Genomic DNA, 17,500 nt, shown 5'->3' with positions numbered 1-17,500 from the left:
TGTTGGCACTCCAATATGTCTCATAAACATCACAAATGGTCCTTTTGTTCGATTAATTCCGTCGATATATATCCAAAATGGCCATTTATTTGGTGCGTTTGATCCATAAAAACACCGGTTCCAAATTGTGAAACGTGACTACAAAATATCTCAAAGGTTACCTGTAAACTTTGCCAAAAAATGTCAAACTACTTTTGTATTACAACTTTAGGTATTTTTTAACGTAAATAATCGATAAAATTGAAGACGGGATGATCTGTGTTCAATACAGGATTAAAACAATCTGTAGCATGCTTTCTGGTCACGCGCTTCTAACAAACAGGACACAACAAGTGACCCTGATTCAAAATGGCCGTACTTCTTCATTACACAAAGGAATAACCTCAACCAATTTCTAAATACTGTTGACATCCAGTGGAAGCGGTAGGAACTGCAAGAAGGTCCCTTAAAAATCTGGTTTCCCAATGAAAACCTCATTGAAACGAGAGTGACCTAAAAAAAGGTTACCAACATATTCAAATAATGATTGACATATTTGTTCGACCCGTCAGCTTCACCACTCCCATCTATCTCTTAAACACCATCCATATTGGATTTCTATTTGCCGTACATTTTTTTCAACTGATATTCAACAAAAGTTCTGAACATGTCTATTCTCATAGTTTCTACAGATTGTAAAATAAAGATAAATGTTTTGCTAAAAGTATTATTACAGCGCCAAGTATTGATCCCCTTTGTCACGACTTCCTCCTTGCTTGGCGCTCGGCGTCGCCGGTCTTCTGGCCATCATTGATCCACTTTTCATTTTCCATGTGTTTTGTCTTGTTTTTCCTTCAATTCCCTCAATTACTAGTTGTGTATTTAACTCTCTGTTACCCCCCATGTCTTTGTGTGTTTATTGTGCGCGTTCCTCGTGACGACGACAGGTTATTTTTATGCCCATTTACCTTGTTGTTCTGGATGCCGTTGGTTTTGCATAATAAATATAAAATAAAATAAATCTCCGGTTATTACCCAGTTCTGCTCTGCACCTGACTTCTCTGCCGCAACACCCCGCTACACCCTTGGCATTTTTCCTATTTTGTTGTATTACAACCTGTAATTTAAATTGTTTTTTATTTGGATTTCATGTATAGTAGACATACACAAAATAGTCCAAATTGGTGAAATGAAATGAAAAAAATAACTTCTTTAAAAAAAAAAACATTTTTAATTAGCATTTTGGTGGCAGCATCATGCTGTGGAGATGTTTTTCATCAGGACTGGAAGAAACTGGTCAGAATTTAAGGAATGATGATGGCGCTAAATACAGGAAATTCTTGAGGGAAACCTGTTTCAGTCTTCCAGAGATTTGAGACTGGGGCAGAGGTTCACCTTCCAGCAGGAGAACGACCCTAAGCATACTGCTAAAGCAACACTCGAGTGGTTTAAGGGGAAACATTGAAATGTCTTGGAATGGCCTAGTCAAAGCCCAGACCTCAATTCAATTGAGAATCTGTAGTATGATTTAAATTGCTGAACACCAGCAGAAACCATGCAACTTGATGGAGCTGGAGGAGTTTTGCCTTGAAGAATAGGCAAAAATCCCAGTGGCTAGATTTGCCAAGCTTATAGAGACATACTCCAAGAGATTTGCAGCTGTACAAGGTGTCTCTACAAAGTATCGACTTTGAAAGTTCAGTTGCCAGGAAGACAAGTACAAATTCCATCTAGACACCGTTTCCCTAGAGCACACAAAAAACTATACATACCTCGGACTAAACATCAGCGTCACAGGTAACTTCCACAAAGCTATGAATGATCTGAGAGACAAGGCAAGAAGGGCCTTCTATGCCTTTAAAAGGAGCATACAATTTGACATTAGGATCTGGCTAAAAATACTTGAATCAGTTATCGAACCCATTGCCTATTTTGGTTGTGATGTCTGGGGTCCGCTCACCAAACAAAAATTCACAAAATGGGACAAACACCAAATTGAGACTGTGCGTGCAGAATTCTGCAAAAATATCCTCTGTGTACAACGTAGAACACCAAATAAGAATTAGACCGATACCCGCTAATTATCAAAACCAGAAAAGAGATGTTAAATTCTACAACCACCTAAAAGGAAACGATTCCCAAACTTTCCATAACAAAGCCATCACCTACAGAGAGATGAACCTGGAGAAGAGTCCCCTAAGCAAGCTGGTTCTGGAGCTCTGTTAACAAACACAAACAGACCTCACAGAACCCCAGGACAGCAACGCAATTAGACCCAATCAAATCATAAGAAAACAAAAATATAATTACTTGACAGATTGGAAAGAATATTTAAAAAAAAGAGCAAACTAGAATGCTATTTGGCCCTAAACAGAGAGTACACCGTGGCAGAATACCTGACCACTGTGACTGACCCAAACTTAAGGTAAGCTTTGACTCAGCGAACATAGCTCTGCTATTGAGAAAGGCCGCCGTAGGCAGACCTGGCTCTCAAGAGAAGACAGGCTATGTGCACACTGCCCACAAAATGAGGTGAAAACTGAGCTGCTCTTCCTAACCTCCTGCCCAACGTATGACCATATTAGAGACACGTATTTCCATCAGATTAGACAGATACACAAAGAATTAGAAAACAAACCAGATTTTGATAAACTTCCATATCTACTGGGTGAAATACCACAGTGTGTCATCACAGCAGCAGGACGTGTGACCTGTTGCCACAAGAAAAGGGCAACCAGTGAAGAACAAACTCCATGTTTATGTTTAAATTAATTTCCCCTTTTGTACTTTAACTATTTGCACAAAGTTACAACACTTTATATACATAATATGACATTTGTAATGTCTTTATTATTTTGCAACTTCTGTGAGTGTAATGTTTACTGTACAGTTTTACTGTTTTGATCTCTTTCACTTGCTTTGGCATAAACATATGTTCCCCATGCCAATAAAGCCCTTTGAATTGAATTGAGAGAGAGACAGAGAGAGAGATAGAGAGAGAGACAGAGAGAGAGAGCGACAGAGAGAGCGACAGAGAGAGAGAGACAGAGAGAGAGGCAGAGAGTGAGAGAGAGAGAGAGACAGAGAGAGAGAAAGAGAGACAGAGAGACAGAGAGAGAGACAGAGAGAGACAGAGAGAGAGACAGAGAGTGAGAGAGAGAGAGACAGAGAGAGAGACAGAGAGAGAGACAGAGAGAGAGACAGGGAGAGAGACAGAGAGAGAGACAGAGAGTGAGAGAGCAGCTCCGTTCAGAGCCATCTGTAGACCACGCTCCATCCCCAGACACTGGGAATCACAAATGTGTTGTTTTTAAAAGCCGGCCCTGTCCACCTCCTGCTGAGGGTATGCTGCAGTTCAAGGGAAGGTGGGAAACTTCTGAGGCCATGTGCCCACCCTCTAACCCTCTTCCCCCTCCTCCCTCCCTGTCACCTCCCTCCCTTTTTCCTCTGGGCAGTCTTTGAGGGGGTCGTAACTGCAGCCTGTATGACATGGGTTACTGCTGACGAGGCTTGGTCACAGTTGTTGAAGCCTTTAAAGAAGCCTCCCTTTCATAGCTTCTGTTAAAATATCTGGTGACCTGGGGCTGATGGGCTGAACTGGAGCTGTGGGGCAAAGCCTGGCTCCCAGACCACAACTGAGATAGGAGGGGTGGCTGGGAGGGTAAGGGAGAGGCCAGCCACGTTGTAGTTCAGAGAGCAGAGACTACAGGGCGCTATTAGCCCAGGAGAGGGAGAGACCAGCCACGGTGTAGATCAGAGAGCAGAGATTACAGGGCGCTAGTAGCCCAGGAGAGGGAGAGACCAGCCACGGTGTAATTCAGAGAGCAGAGGCTAGAGGGCGCTATTAGCCCAGGAGAGGGAGAGACCAGCCACGGTGTAGATAAGAGAGCAGAGATTACAGGGCGCTAGTAGCCCAGGAGAGGGAGAGACCAGCCACGGTGTAATTCAGAGAGCAGAGGCTAGAGGGCGCTATTTGCCCAGGACAGGGAGAGACCAGACATGGTGTAGTACGGAGAGCAGAGACTAGAGGGCGCTAGTAGCCCAGGAGAGGGAGAGACCAGACATGGTGTAGTACGGAGAGCAGAGACTAGAGGGCGCTAGTAGCCCAGGAGAGGGAGAGACCAGACATGGTGTAGTACGGAGAGCAGAGGCTAGAGGGCGCTAGTAGCCCAGGAGAGGGAGAGACCAGACATGGTGTAGTACGGAGAGCAGAGACTAGAGGGCGCTAGTATCCCAGGAGAGGGAGAGACCAGACATGGTGTAGTACGGAGAGCAGAGGCTAGAGGGCGCTAGTAGCCCAGGAGAGGGAGAGACCAGCCACGGTGTAGTACGGAGAGCAGAGACTAGAGGGCGCTAGTAGCCCAGGAGAGGGAGAGACCAGACATGGTGTAGTACGGAGAGCAGAGACTAGAGGGCGCTATTCGCCCAGGAGAGACCAGCTACGGTGTAGTATGGAGAGCAGAGGCTAGAGGGCGCTAGTAGCCCAGGAGAGGGAGAGACCAGCCATGGTGTAGTACGGAGAGCAGAGACTAGAGGGCGCTAGTAGCCCAGGAGAGGGAGAGACCACACACGGTGTAGTACGGAGAGCAGAGACTAGAGGGCGCTAGTAGCCCAGGAGAGGGAGAGACCAGACACGGTGTAGTACGGAGAGCAGAGACTAGAGGGCGCTAGTAGCCCAGGAGAGGGAGAGACCAGCCATGGTGTAGTACGGAGAGCAGAGACTAGAGGGCGCTAGTAGCCCAGGAGAGGGAGAGACCACACACGGTGTAGTACGGAGAGCAGAGACTAGAGGGCGCTGGTAGCCCAGGAGAGGGAGAGACCAGACATGGTGTAGTACGGAGAGCAGAGACTAGAGGGCGCTAGTAGCCCAGGAGAGGGAGAGACCAGACATGGTGTAGTACGGAGAGCAGAGACTAGAGGGCGCTAGTAGCCCAGGAGAGGGAGAGACCAGACATGGTGTAGTACGGAGAGCAGAGACTAGAGGGTGCTAATCGCCCAGGAGAGGGAGAGACCAGACACGGTGTAGTACGGAGAGCAGAGACTAGAGGGCGCTATTAGCCCAGGAGAGGGAGAGACCAGACACGGTGTAGTACGGAGAGCAGAGACTAGAGGGCGCTAGTAGCCCAGGAGAGGGAGAGACCAGACATGGTGTAGTACGGAGAGCAGAGACTAGAGGGCGCTATTAGCCCAGGAGAGGGAGAGACCAGACACGGTGTAGTACGGAGAGCAGAGACTAGAGGGCGCTAGTAGCCCAGGAGAGGGAGAGACCAGACATGGTGTAGTACGGAGAGCAGAGACTAGAGGGCGCTAGTAGCCCAGGTTTAAGAGATGAATAGCAGCATGTATACATATCCCAGCTTTATCCCAAACCTCCCTCCTCCCTCCACTCTCCAAAAATGAAATCTCTTCTCCATTTTAGTTTGGGGCCTCTACGATACGGAGAGGGCTTTAGCTGCCGCAACACAAAATGAGTCCCATGTCTTCTGCCCATGTGTTAGCCTATGCTATGCTATTCTATGCTATTCTACACTAGGCTAGGCTAAGCTAGGCTACGCTAGGATGTAGTTGCCATTTCAGAGATGAGCCTTCTGAAACACATTAGAGCGTGTACAATACTACATATACACACTGTAACATGCAGCTGTTGTTGTATGTTGTCCCCTGTCCATCTGCATTGTAGCAGGGGTTATGGCTGGTTGGAGTGAATATTATGTGCGTAGAATGGTGCCGTAACGTTATGCTATGACGGGGTGGTGGTGATAACTAAAAGCATGAACATACATCAGTGCCTGGGCCTCTCTCCCCTCCTCTCCTCTCTTCTTCTCTCCTCCTCTCCCTCTCCTCTCCCTTCTCCGCTTCTCTTCTCATCTCCTCCTCTCTCTTCTCTCCTCTCCTCTCCCTTCTCCGCTTCTCTTCTCATCTCCTTCTCTCCCTCTCCCCTCTCCTCTCTTCTCCTCTCTCCGCTCTCCTTTCCTCTCTTCTCCTCTCGTCCTCTCCCCTCTCCTCTCTCCCCTCCTCTCCTCTCTTCTTCTCTCCCCCTCTCCTCCCCTCTCCTCTCCCCCCTCTCCTCTCTCCCCTCTCCTCTCCTCTCCTCTCCACTCCCCTCTCCTCTCCTCTCCTCCCCTCCTCTTCTCCTCTCGTCCTCTCCCCTCTCCTCTCTCCCCTCTTCTCTCTCCTCCTCTCCTCCTCTCCCCTCTCCCCTCTCCTCTCTCCCCTCTCTCCCCTCTCCTCCCCCCTCCTCTCTCCCCTCTCTCCCCTCTCCTCTCCCCTCTCCCCTCTCCTCTCTCCCCTCTCCTCTCCCCTCCTCTCTCCCCTCTCCTCTCCTTTCTCTCCAGACGTCCCTATGGACGCGGCATCCCGTTGACACTCTATAAAATTTGATTGTTGAAAACACTGCCATGCTGAGAATGATGAAATAAAAGACAAAAAGAGAGAACATGGTGCTCACATGACTATATACAACTACAGAGTAAATGGTAAAGGGTACAGAGTAAATGGTAAAGGGTACATAGTAAATGGTAAAGGGTACATAGTAAATGGTAATTGGTACAGAGTAAATGGTAAAGGGTACATAGTAAATGGTAAAGGGTACAGAGTAAATGGTAAAGGGTACAGAGTAATTGGTAAATATGTTTTTACAGATTATATTTATTTGCTAGATTTAATCCTTTATGTAAAATAAAACATATAGTACACATTATTTTGTAAAAAAATGTAATCATTATACATTTACATCAAATCAATGTGTACCTCTTATTACCGAAACTTCTAACGATCCTCTGTTTATCCTAGTCATTCAATCACATCAATAACGTGTTGTAAATACTGTGATATTCCTCAGTCACACACTGAACAATACGCTGTTCTATGGGATTCATGTCTTCATGTTGGATTAATCCTCATTTATTTCAAACTGTTTTGTTACAGCACGCTGAAGTATTAAAACAAAATTCATTTTATTTTTTTGTTGTTTTTAAAATAGAAAAAAAAGGCTTTGTTTTAAGATGGTCGATTGGAACGTTTTTAAAAATCTAAATAGCTAGATTTTATATGAAATAAAATGTAATACTATACGTATTAAGAAAACGAATTTAATTGTTATGAAAATTAAATATTGAAAAGAAATAGCAGTTAGTTGTATTTAAAAACTGGTTGTTTTAACTCTAATCTTATTCTATATAAAATGGGATGGTTGGGGACTTAAACATTTATTACAATGTGTGTTTATCAAAGAAACTATGTTTGTTTATCAAAAAAACAATGTTTGTTTATCAAAAACACGAATACTGTGGAAATATCATATCTTGTCTAGTTTTTGGCATTCACATTCTTAACATCTGGAAATACAATTAGCAACAGCAAGATAATATCTCAATGCATTTCCCTTAATAAAATGTATTAAGTAGCTATAAAGATAACCCTCAAAAATATTATCATCAAAACAGAATTTACACAATTGTAATAATATTTTATAAACTGCAAATGTACTACACAGAACCCAATAAACGAAACCATTCTGTTATAAGTCTGCAAGTGTTGAATTCTTCCAAAACAATTTTACAGAAACATTATTCATATATTTTAGGGATAGAGAATCTCATAAAGACATAGAAGTCAGGCTGATAGTATGAATGATCCTGGAAGGTACCTAGCCTGGTAAATAATATTAATGATCCTGGAAGGTACCTAGCCTGGTAAATAATATTAATGATCCTGGAAGGTACCTAGCCTGGTAAATAATATGAATGATCCTGGAAGGTACCTAGCCTGGTAAATAATATTAATGATCCTGGAAGGTACCTAGCCTGGTAAATAATAGTAATGACCCTGGAAGGTACCTAGCCTGGTAAATAATATTAATGATCCTGGAAGGTACCTAGCCTGGTAAATAATATTAATGATCCTGGAAGGTACCTAGCCTGGTAAATAATATTAATGATCCTGGAAGGTACCTAGCCTGGTAAATAATATTAATGATCCTGGAAGGTACCTAGCCTGGTAAATAATATTAATGATCCTGGAAGGTACCTAGCCTGGTAAATAATATCAATGATCCTGGAAGGTACCTAGCCTGGTAAATAATATTAATGACCCTGGAACGTACCTAGCCTGGTAAATAATATTAATGACCCTGGAAGGTACCTAGCCTGGTAAATAATATTAATGATCCTGGAAGGTACCTAGCCTGGTAAATAATATTAATGATCCTGGAAGGTACCTAGCCTGGTAAATAATATTAATGATCCTGGAAGGTACCTAGCCTGGTAAATAATATTAATGATCCTGGAAGGTACCTAGCCTGGTAAATAATATTAATGATCCTGGAAGGTACCTAGCCTGGTTAGTAGTATGAATGATCCTGGAAGGTACCTAGCCTGGTAAATAATATTAATGATCCTGGAAGGTACCTAGCCTGGTAAGTAATATTAATGATCCTGGAAGGTACCTAGCCTGGTAAATAATATTAATGACCCTGGAAGGTACCTAGCCTGGTAAATAATATTAATGACCCTGGAAGGTACCTAGCCTGGTAAATAATAGTAATGACCCTGGAAGGTAGCTAGCCTGGTTAGTAGTATGAATGACCCTGGAAGGTAGCTAGCCTGGTTAGTAGTATGAATGACCCTGGAAGGTAGCTAGCCTGGTTAGTAGTATGAATGACCCTGGAAGGTACCTAGCCTGGTTAATAGTATGAATGACCCTGGAAGGTAGCTAGCCTGGTTAGTAGTATGAATGACCCTGGAAGGTAGCTAGCCTGGTTAGTAGTATGAATGACCCTTCAAGATACCTAGCCTGGTTAGTAGTATGAATGACCCTGGAAGGTACCTAGTCTGGTTAGTAGTATGAATGACCCTGGAAGGTACCTAGCCTGGTTAGTAGTATGAATGACCCTGGAAGGTACCTAGCCTGGTTAGTAGTATGAATGAACCTGGAAGGTACCTAGCCTGGTTAATAATAATGACCCTGGAAGGTACCTAGCCTGGTTAGTAGTATGAATGACCCTGGAAGGTACCTAGCCTGGTTAGTAGTATGAATGATCCTGGAAGGTACCTAGCCTGGTTAGTAGTATGAATGACCGTGGAAGGTACCTAGCCTGGTAAATAGTATGAATGATCCTGGAAGGTACCTAGCCTGGTTAGTAGTATGAATGACCCTGGAAGGTACCTAGCCTGGTTAGTAGTATGAATGACCCTGGAAGGTAGCTAGCCTGGTTAGTAGTATGAATGACCCTGGAAGGTAGCTAGCCTGGTTAGTAGTATGAATGACCCTTCAAGGTACCTAGCCTGGTTAGTAGTATGAATGACCCTGGAAGGTAGCTAGCCTGGTTAGTAGTATGAATGACCTTGGAAGGTACCTAGTCTGGTTAATAGTATGAATGACCTTGGAAGGTACCTAGCCTGGTTAGTAGTATGAATGACCCTGGAAGGTACCTAGCCTGGTAAATAGTATGAATGACCCTGGAAGGTACCTAGCCTGGTTAATAATAATGACCCTGGAAGGTACCTAGCCTGGTTAGTAGTATGAATGACCCTGGAAGGTAGCTAGCCTGGTTAGTAGTATGAATGATCCTGGAAGGTACCTAGCCTGGTTAGTAGTATGAATGACCGTGGAAGGTACCTAGCCTGGTAAATAGTATGAATGATCCTGGAAGGTACCTAGCCTGGTTAGTAGTATGAATGACCCAGGAAGGTACCTAGCCTGGTTGGTAGTATGAATGACCCTGGAAGGTAGCTAGCCTGGTTAATAATAATGACCCTGGAAGGTACCTAGCCTGGTTAGTAGTATGAATGACCCTGGAAGGTACCTAGCCTGGTTAGTAGTATGAATGACCCTGGAAGGTAGCTAGCCTGGTTAGTAGTATGAATGACCCTGGAAGCTACCTAGCCTGGTTAGTAGTATGAATGACTCTGGAAGGTACCTAGCCTGGTAAATAGTATGAATGACCCTGAAAGGTACCTAGTCTGGTTAGTAGTATGAATGACCCTGGAAGGTACCTAGCCTGGTTAATAATAATGACCCTGGAAGGTACCTAGCCTGGTTAGTAGTATGAATGACGCTGGAAGGTACCTAGCCTTTTGGAGCCAGCGGGCAGATTACTAAAACAGAAAGGTGAAAGCAGTGATTCAGCTGACTAGCAAATAGCAATTGCTCTTAATAAAGACCCCGTCCATAAGTGGAACCAGAACCCCCGTGTTGGTGTAGCACAGGAGGCTGTTGAGGGGAGGACGGCTCGTAGTAACGTCTGAAATGGAGTGGACGGAACGGCGTCAACCAATTAGAAACCATGTATTTGACGCGTTCGATACCATTCCATATAATTCCATTCCAGCCATTTCTATCAGCTCGTCTTCCCTCAATTAGTGAGCCACTGGCAGCCTGTGTTGTGATCACCTGGAACTGCGAGCGATACCGTCAGCCTACAACCTGTCTCTGTGTAACGTACTAAAGACAAAAGCGTTTATCGTACGGTGTTAAGAGCCGCCAGGGCTGGCTAGATTATCGCTGTAGTATTTCTTAGTGTTGCCGCGTTTGTTAAAGAACTAACCAGGAAGTAAGCGTTTGTTAAAGAACTAACCAGGAAGTAAGTGTTTGTTAAAGAACTAACCAGGAAGTAAGCGTTTGTTAAAGAACTAACCAGGAAGTAAGCGTTTGTTAAAGAACTAACCAGGAAGTAAGCGTTTGTTAAAGAACTAACCAGGAAGTAAGCGTTTGTTAAAGAACTAACCAGGAAGTAAGTGTTTGTTAAAGAACTAACCAGGAAGTAAGCGTTTGTTAAAGAACTAACCAGGAAGTAAGCGTTTGTTAAAGAACTAACCAGGAAGTAAGCGTTTGTTAAAGAACTAACCAGGAAGTAAGCGTTTGTTAAAGAACTAACCAGGAAGTAAGCGTTTGTTAAAGAACTAACCAGGAAGTAAGCGTTTGTTAAAGACCTAACCAGGAAGTAAGCGTTTGTTAAAGAACTAACCAGGAAGTAAGCGTTTGTTAAAGAACTAACCAGGAAGTAAGCGTTTGTTAAAGAACTAACCAGGAAGTAAGCGTTTGTTAAAGAACTAACCAGGAAGTAAGCGTTTGTTAAAGAACTAACCAGGAAGTAAGCGTTTGTTAAAGAACTAACCAGGAAGTAAGTGTTTGTTAAAGAACTAACCAGGAAGTAAGCGTTTGGTTGTAACGATATACAGCGTGTGTCCTGTACGTACGACTAATACAACTTGAAACGTGTAACAGAATACGCAGAACTATGACTATTCAGAGAGACGTAGTAAGGTTCTAACCTTGTGTATATATGTAGGAAGGCTCTAGATTCAGAGAGAAGACGTTAGTACAATGGTCTTCTGTGCTGTGTTCTACTGGTCCCCCACACTGTAGAGTCGTCTCCTCACAGTCGGAGAGACAGGGGTCAGTGACTGGTCGATCCCTGATGGGCTCTTTACAGCAGCACTTCTTCTAAACACACACACACACACACACACACACACACACACACACACACACACACACACACACACACACACACACACACACACACACACACACACACACACACACAGACACACACACACACACACACACACACACACACACACACACACACTGGAGGCATTAATGTATTTTTCCACTCTGGGTTAATATGGTGGTGTAGCTGCTTTGTCCGTCAGACAGACTTCACAGAGCTGTCTTTGTCCCTCAGACATACTTCACAGAGCTGTCTTTGTCCCTCAGACATACTTCACAGAGCTGTCTTTGTCCCTCAGACATACTTCACAGAGCTGTCTTTGTCCCTCAGACATACTTCACAGAGCTGTCTTTGTCCGTCAGACAGACTTCACAGAGCTGTCTTTGTCCGTCAGACAGACTTCACAGAGCTGTCTTTGTCCCTCAGACATACTTCACAGAGCTGTCTTTGTCCATCAGACAGACTTCACAGAGCTGTCTTTGTCCCTCAAACATACTTCACAGAGCTGTCTTTGTCCCTCAGACATTCTTCACAGAGCTGTCTTTGTCCCTCAAACATACTTCACAGAGCTGTCTTTGTCCGTCAGACAGACTTCACAGAGCTGTCTTTGTCCCTCAAACAGACTTCACAGAGCTGTCTTTGTCCGTCAAACAGACTTCACAGAGCTGTCTTTGTCCGTCAGACAGACTTCACAGAGCTGTCTTTGTCCGTCAAACAGACTTCACAGAGCTGTCTTTGTCCGTCAGACAGACTTCACAGAGCTGTCTTAATGGGGTAATAAACACTGACGATGGTGATGATGATGAAGAAGACGATGAGGAGGAGGAGGGTTAGGAGGATGAGGAGGAGGGGGGGGGTAGCTAGCAACTTTTCTATATCAAAAACATCTACAAACGCCCCATATCCTCCAGTCCATCCAGGCCGGTGTCTAACTTTGTGATGCGGTACATTAGTCTAAAATTACTTATCCAGGAGACGCTCTTAATACTCTGAAGCATTAGATTCCGTCAGACTGTAATGCTGTGATATTGATCAATAAACCGCTACCAATCAATCACTGTGATCTGGATCCCGACTAATCAGGGAGCAGCTCATCATGAGTGTCACTGAGGAAGCTGAACACTACAGAGAGGAAGCTGAACACTTCAGAGAGGACGCTGAACACTACAGAGAGGAAGTTGAACACTACAGAGAGGAAGCTGAACACTACAGAGAGGAAGCTGAACACTACAGAGAGGAAGTTGAACACTACAGAGAGGAAGCTGAACACTACAGAGAGGAAGCTGACCACTACAGAGAGGAAGCTGACCACTACAGAGAGGAAGTTGAACACTTCAGAGAGGACGCTGAACACTACAGAGAGGAAGTTGAACACTACAGAGAGGACGCTGAACACTACAGAGAGGAAGCTGAACACTACAGAGAGGAAGCTGAACACTACAGAGAGGACGCTGAACACTACAGAGAGGACGCTGAACACTACAGAGAGGAAGCTGAACACTACAGAGAGGAAGCTGAACACTACAGAGAGGAAGTTGAACACTACAGAGAGGAAGCTGAACACTACAGAGAGGAAGCTGAACACTACAGAGAGGAAGTTGAACACTACAGAGAGGAAGCTGAACACTACAGAGAGGAAGTTGAACACTAGAAAGAGGAAGCTGAACACTACAGAGAGGAAGCTGAACACTACAGAGAGGAAGTTGAACACTACAGAGAGGACGCTGAACACTACAGAGAGGACGCTGAACACTACAGAGAGGAAGCTGAACACTACAGAGAGGAAGCTGAACACTACAGAGAGGAAGCTGAACACTACAGAGAGGAAGCTGAACACTACAGAGAGGAAGCTGAACACTACAGAGAGGAAGCTGACCACTACAGAGAGGAAGCTGAACACTACAGAGAGGAAGTTGAACACTAGAAAGAGGAAGCTGAACACTACAGAGAGGAAGCTGAACACTACAGAGAGGAAGTTGAACACTACAGAGAGGACGCTGAACACTACAGAGAGGACGCTGAACACTACAGAGAGGAAGCTGAACACTACAGAGAGGAAGTTGAACACTACAGAGAGGAAGCTGAACACTACAGAGAGGAAGTTGAACACTACAGAGAGGAAGTTGAACACTACAGAGAGGAAGCTGAACACTACAGAGAGGAAGTTGAACACTACAGAGAGGAAGCTGAACACTACAGAGAGGAGGCTGAACACTACAGAGTCCTGGTTAAATGTAGTATGGCTATACAATTATATTATTATATTATACAACTATAAAATGTATCGGGAATATCTGGGACAAACTATTAATCCTGTTCACTTAGCCGCTCCGTAGACCCCCGTCTCCCTCTCTGTCTCCCTCTCTGTCTCCTCTCTCTCTCTCTCTCTCAATTCATTTCAAGGGGCTTTATTGGCATGGGAAACATATGTATACATTGCCAAAGCAAGTGAAGTAGTTAATATACAAAAGTGAAATAACCAATAAAAATGAACGATAAACATTACACTCACAGAAGTCCCAAAAGAATAAAGACATTTCAAATGTCATATTATGTATATATACAGTGTTGTAACGATGTACAAATAGTTAAAGTACAAAAGGGAAAATAAATAAACATAAATATGGGTTGTATTTACAATGGTGTTTGTTCTTCACTGGTTGCCCTTTTCTTGTGGCAACAGGTCACAAATCTTGCTGCTGTGATGACACACTGTGGTATTTCACCCAGTAGATATGGGAGTTTATCAAAATTGGATTTGTTTTCTAATTCTTTGTGGATCTGTGTAATCTGAGGGAAATATGTGTCTCTAATATGGTCATACATTTGGCAGGAGGTTAGGAAGTTCAGCTCAGTTTCCACCTCATTTTGAGGGCAGTGTGCACATAGCCTGTCTTCTCTTGAGAGCCATGTCTGCCTACGGCGGCCTTTCTCAATAGCAAGGCTATGCTCACTGAGTCTGTACATAGTCAAAGATTTCCTTAAGTTTGGGTCAGTCACAGTGATCCGGTATTCCGATGTGTCAAGTAATTCTTTTTTTGTTTTCTTATGATTTGATTGGGTCTAATTGTGTTTCTGTCCTGGGGCTCTGTGGGGTCTGTTCGTGTTTGTGAACAGAGCCTCAGGACCAGCTTGCTTAGGGGACTCTTCTCCAGGTTCATCTCTCTGTAGGTGAGGGCTTTGTTATGAAAGGTTTGGGAATCGCTTCCTTTTAGGTGGTTGTAGAATTTAAATTTTTATGTATTGGGGTAAGTTGACTATATACAGGGTCAGTTCTTCCTAGGGATTGCCTCCTTTTTTTAAATGTTCACCTAAAAGGACCCAAATCTAACTGCCTGTAGCTCAAGCCCTGAAGCAAGGATGTGTATATTCCTGGTACCATTTGAAAGGAAACACTTTGACGTTTCCACTTTGAAGTTTGTGGAATGTAGGAGAATATAACACAATAGATCTGGTAGAAGAAAATACAAAGAAAATACTAACCAGTGTTTTTTTTTACCACCATCTATGAAATGCAAGAGAAAGGTCATAGTTCTAGCCTTCACTCTGGTTGTAATTCCGATAGTGTCCACAAGATGGCAGCAGTGAATGTGCAAAGTTTCAGATGGATAACTTGAAGTATGAGTGAACAACAAGACTTTTAGTGTGTCCCCAGGTACATTTGGGCAAATTGTGAAGGAGACATTCGCATTCATATTCTATTTTTCTGCAAAAATATCGTCAAATCTGTTCACTTGGACTTTGATTTATTTTTTCCTGTATTAGTAGCCATATTATAAGTTCAACATTTGCTAAACAAACAGTTTTCATAACTTCATAACTCTGAATATTCTTACAATTTTTGACCAAAATGAAAAGGGATGCTGTCGTACAAGGTTAGTAGCGACATTTTACGACATTTTCACAGATTCCTTTCTTTGCAAATTGAACGAGTGGAAATACAAAATCGATCGTGCGTGCTATATGGACCTTTTTAGGATATGAAAAATGATGTTATCGTGCAAAACGACACTTCATGTTATCTCTGGGACCCTTTGGATGATAAATCAGAGCAAGATTTCAGAATGTAAGTACACATTTCACCTTCAGAGGTGAATTTATCAAACCTATCCCGTGAAAAAACTATTTTGTTGTTAGGAGCTCTCCTCAAATAATAGCATGACATTTTTTCGCAGTAATAGCTTGTCACGTCCTGACCATAGTTCTTGTGTGTTTTGCTTGTTTAGTGTTGGTCAGGACGTGAGCTGGGTGGGCATTCTATGTTGTGTGTCTAGTTTGTCTGTTTCTGTGTTCAGCCTAATATGGTTCTCAATCAGAGGCATCTGTCAATCGTTGTCCCTGATTGAGAATCATATATAGGTGGCTTGTTTTGTGTTGGGGATTGTGGGTGGTTGTCTTCTGTCTTTGTGTTCTGCACCAGATAGGACTGTTTCGGTTTTCACATTTGTTATTTTGTATTTTGTATAGTGTTCACGTTATTGTCTCTTCTTTATTAAATCATGTTGAACACTAGCCGCGCTGCATTTTGGTCCTCTCCTTCATCCCAGGAAGAAAGCCGTTACATAGCTACTGCAAATTGGACAGAGCAGTTATGTTAACAATACTTTTAGCTTTCAAGACACTTCTATGTACAGACATTTGTTGTTACTCTAAAATCTGCGATCTTGACATAACTGTCCCGTTGACAGGACGCCGATCCAGCTCTTTTCTGGAATTGATAATATCGGCCTATTTCTTCTCTCCATGCATTATTTGGTGTTCTACGTTGTACACAGAGAATATTTTTTCAGAATTCTATATGCAGAGTCTCAAAAGGTCGCAGTTGTAAATGAGAACTTGTTCTCAACCAGCCTACCTGGTTAAATAAAGGTGGAAAAAAAGGAGTTTGTTCCCATTTTGTGAATTTTTGGTTGGTGAGCGGACCCCAGACCTCACAACCATTAACGACAATTGGTTCTATAATTTATTTGTATTTTTAGCCAGATCCTAATTGGTATTTTGAATTTTATGTTCCTTTTGATGGCATAGAATGCCCTTCTTGCCTTGTCTCTCAGATCGTTCACAGCTTTGTGGAAGTTACCTGTGGCGCTGATGTTTAGGCAAAGGTCTGTATAGTTTTTTGTGTTCTCAGGCAATGGTGTCTAGATGGAATTTGTATTTGTGGTCCTGGCGACTGGACCTTTTTTGGAACACTATTATTTCTGTCTTACTAAGATTTACTGTCAGTGCCCAGGTCTGGCAGAATCTGTGCAGAAGATCTAGGTGCTAATGTAGGCCCTCCTTGGTTGGTGACAGAAGCATCAGATCATCAGCAAAGGCCGGGTGCTGCAAACTCTTCTAGTGCCCTCGCCAATTCGTTGATATATATGTTGAAGAGGGTGGGGCTTAAGCTGCATCCCCTTCTCACCCCACGGCCCTGTGGGAAGAAATGTGTGTGTTTTTGGCCTATTTTAACCACACACTTGTTGTTTGTGAACATGGATTTTATAATGTCATATGTTTTTCCCCCAACACCACTTTCCATTAATTTGTGTAGCAGACCCTTTTTGAAATCAACAAAGCATGAAAAGACTTTGCCTTTGTTTTGGTTTGTTTGTTTGTCAATTAGGGTGTGCAGAGAGAACACGTGGTCTGTCGTACGATAATTTGGTAAAAAGACAATTTGACATTTGCTCAGTACATAGTTTTCACTGAGGAAATGTACGAGTTTGCTGTTAATGAAAATGCTGAGGATTTTCCCAAGGTTGCTTTTGGTGCATATCCCACGGTAATTATTGGGGTCAAATTTCTCTCCACTTTTGTGGATCGGGGGGGGATCAGTCGTGGGCTCCAAATATTGGGAAAGATGCCAGAGCTAAGGATGATGTTAAAGAGTTTTAGTATTCCTGCTCTTTATGCCAAAGGCAGATGACCTCAGGCCTTGGATATTCCAGGATGAGATAGTGAAGGCTTTGGGTTCCATAAAGTGTCCAATGTTGTTGGTCGTGCGGTGTGGCCTCAGGCCAGTAAGTGTGAGCAGAGCCTGCTGAGCATCTGGTACATGCCATTGGCGTGGGCTAGTGCAAG

Source organism: Salvelinus fontinalis, chromosome 7, assembly GCF_029448725.1.
Source record: "Salvelinus fontinalis isolate EN_2023a chromosome 7, ASM2944872v1, whole genome shotgun sequence".
In the NCBI taxonomy this organism is placed as follows: Eukaryota; Metazoa; Chordata; class Actinopteri; order Salmoniformes; family Salmonidae; genus Salvelinus; species Salvelinus fontinalis.
This window is presented reverse-complemented; position numbering follows the sequence as displayed.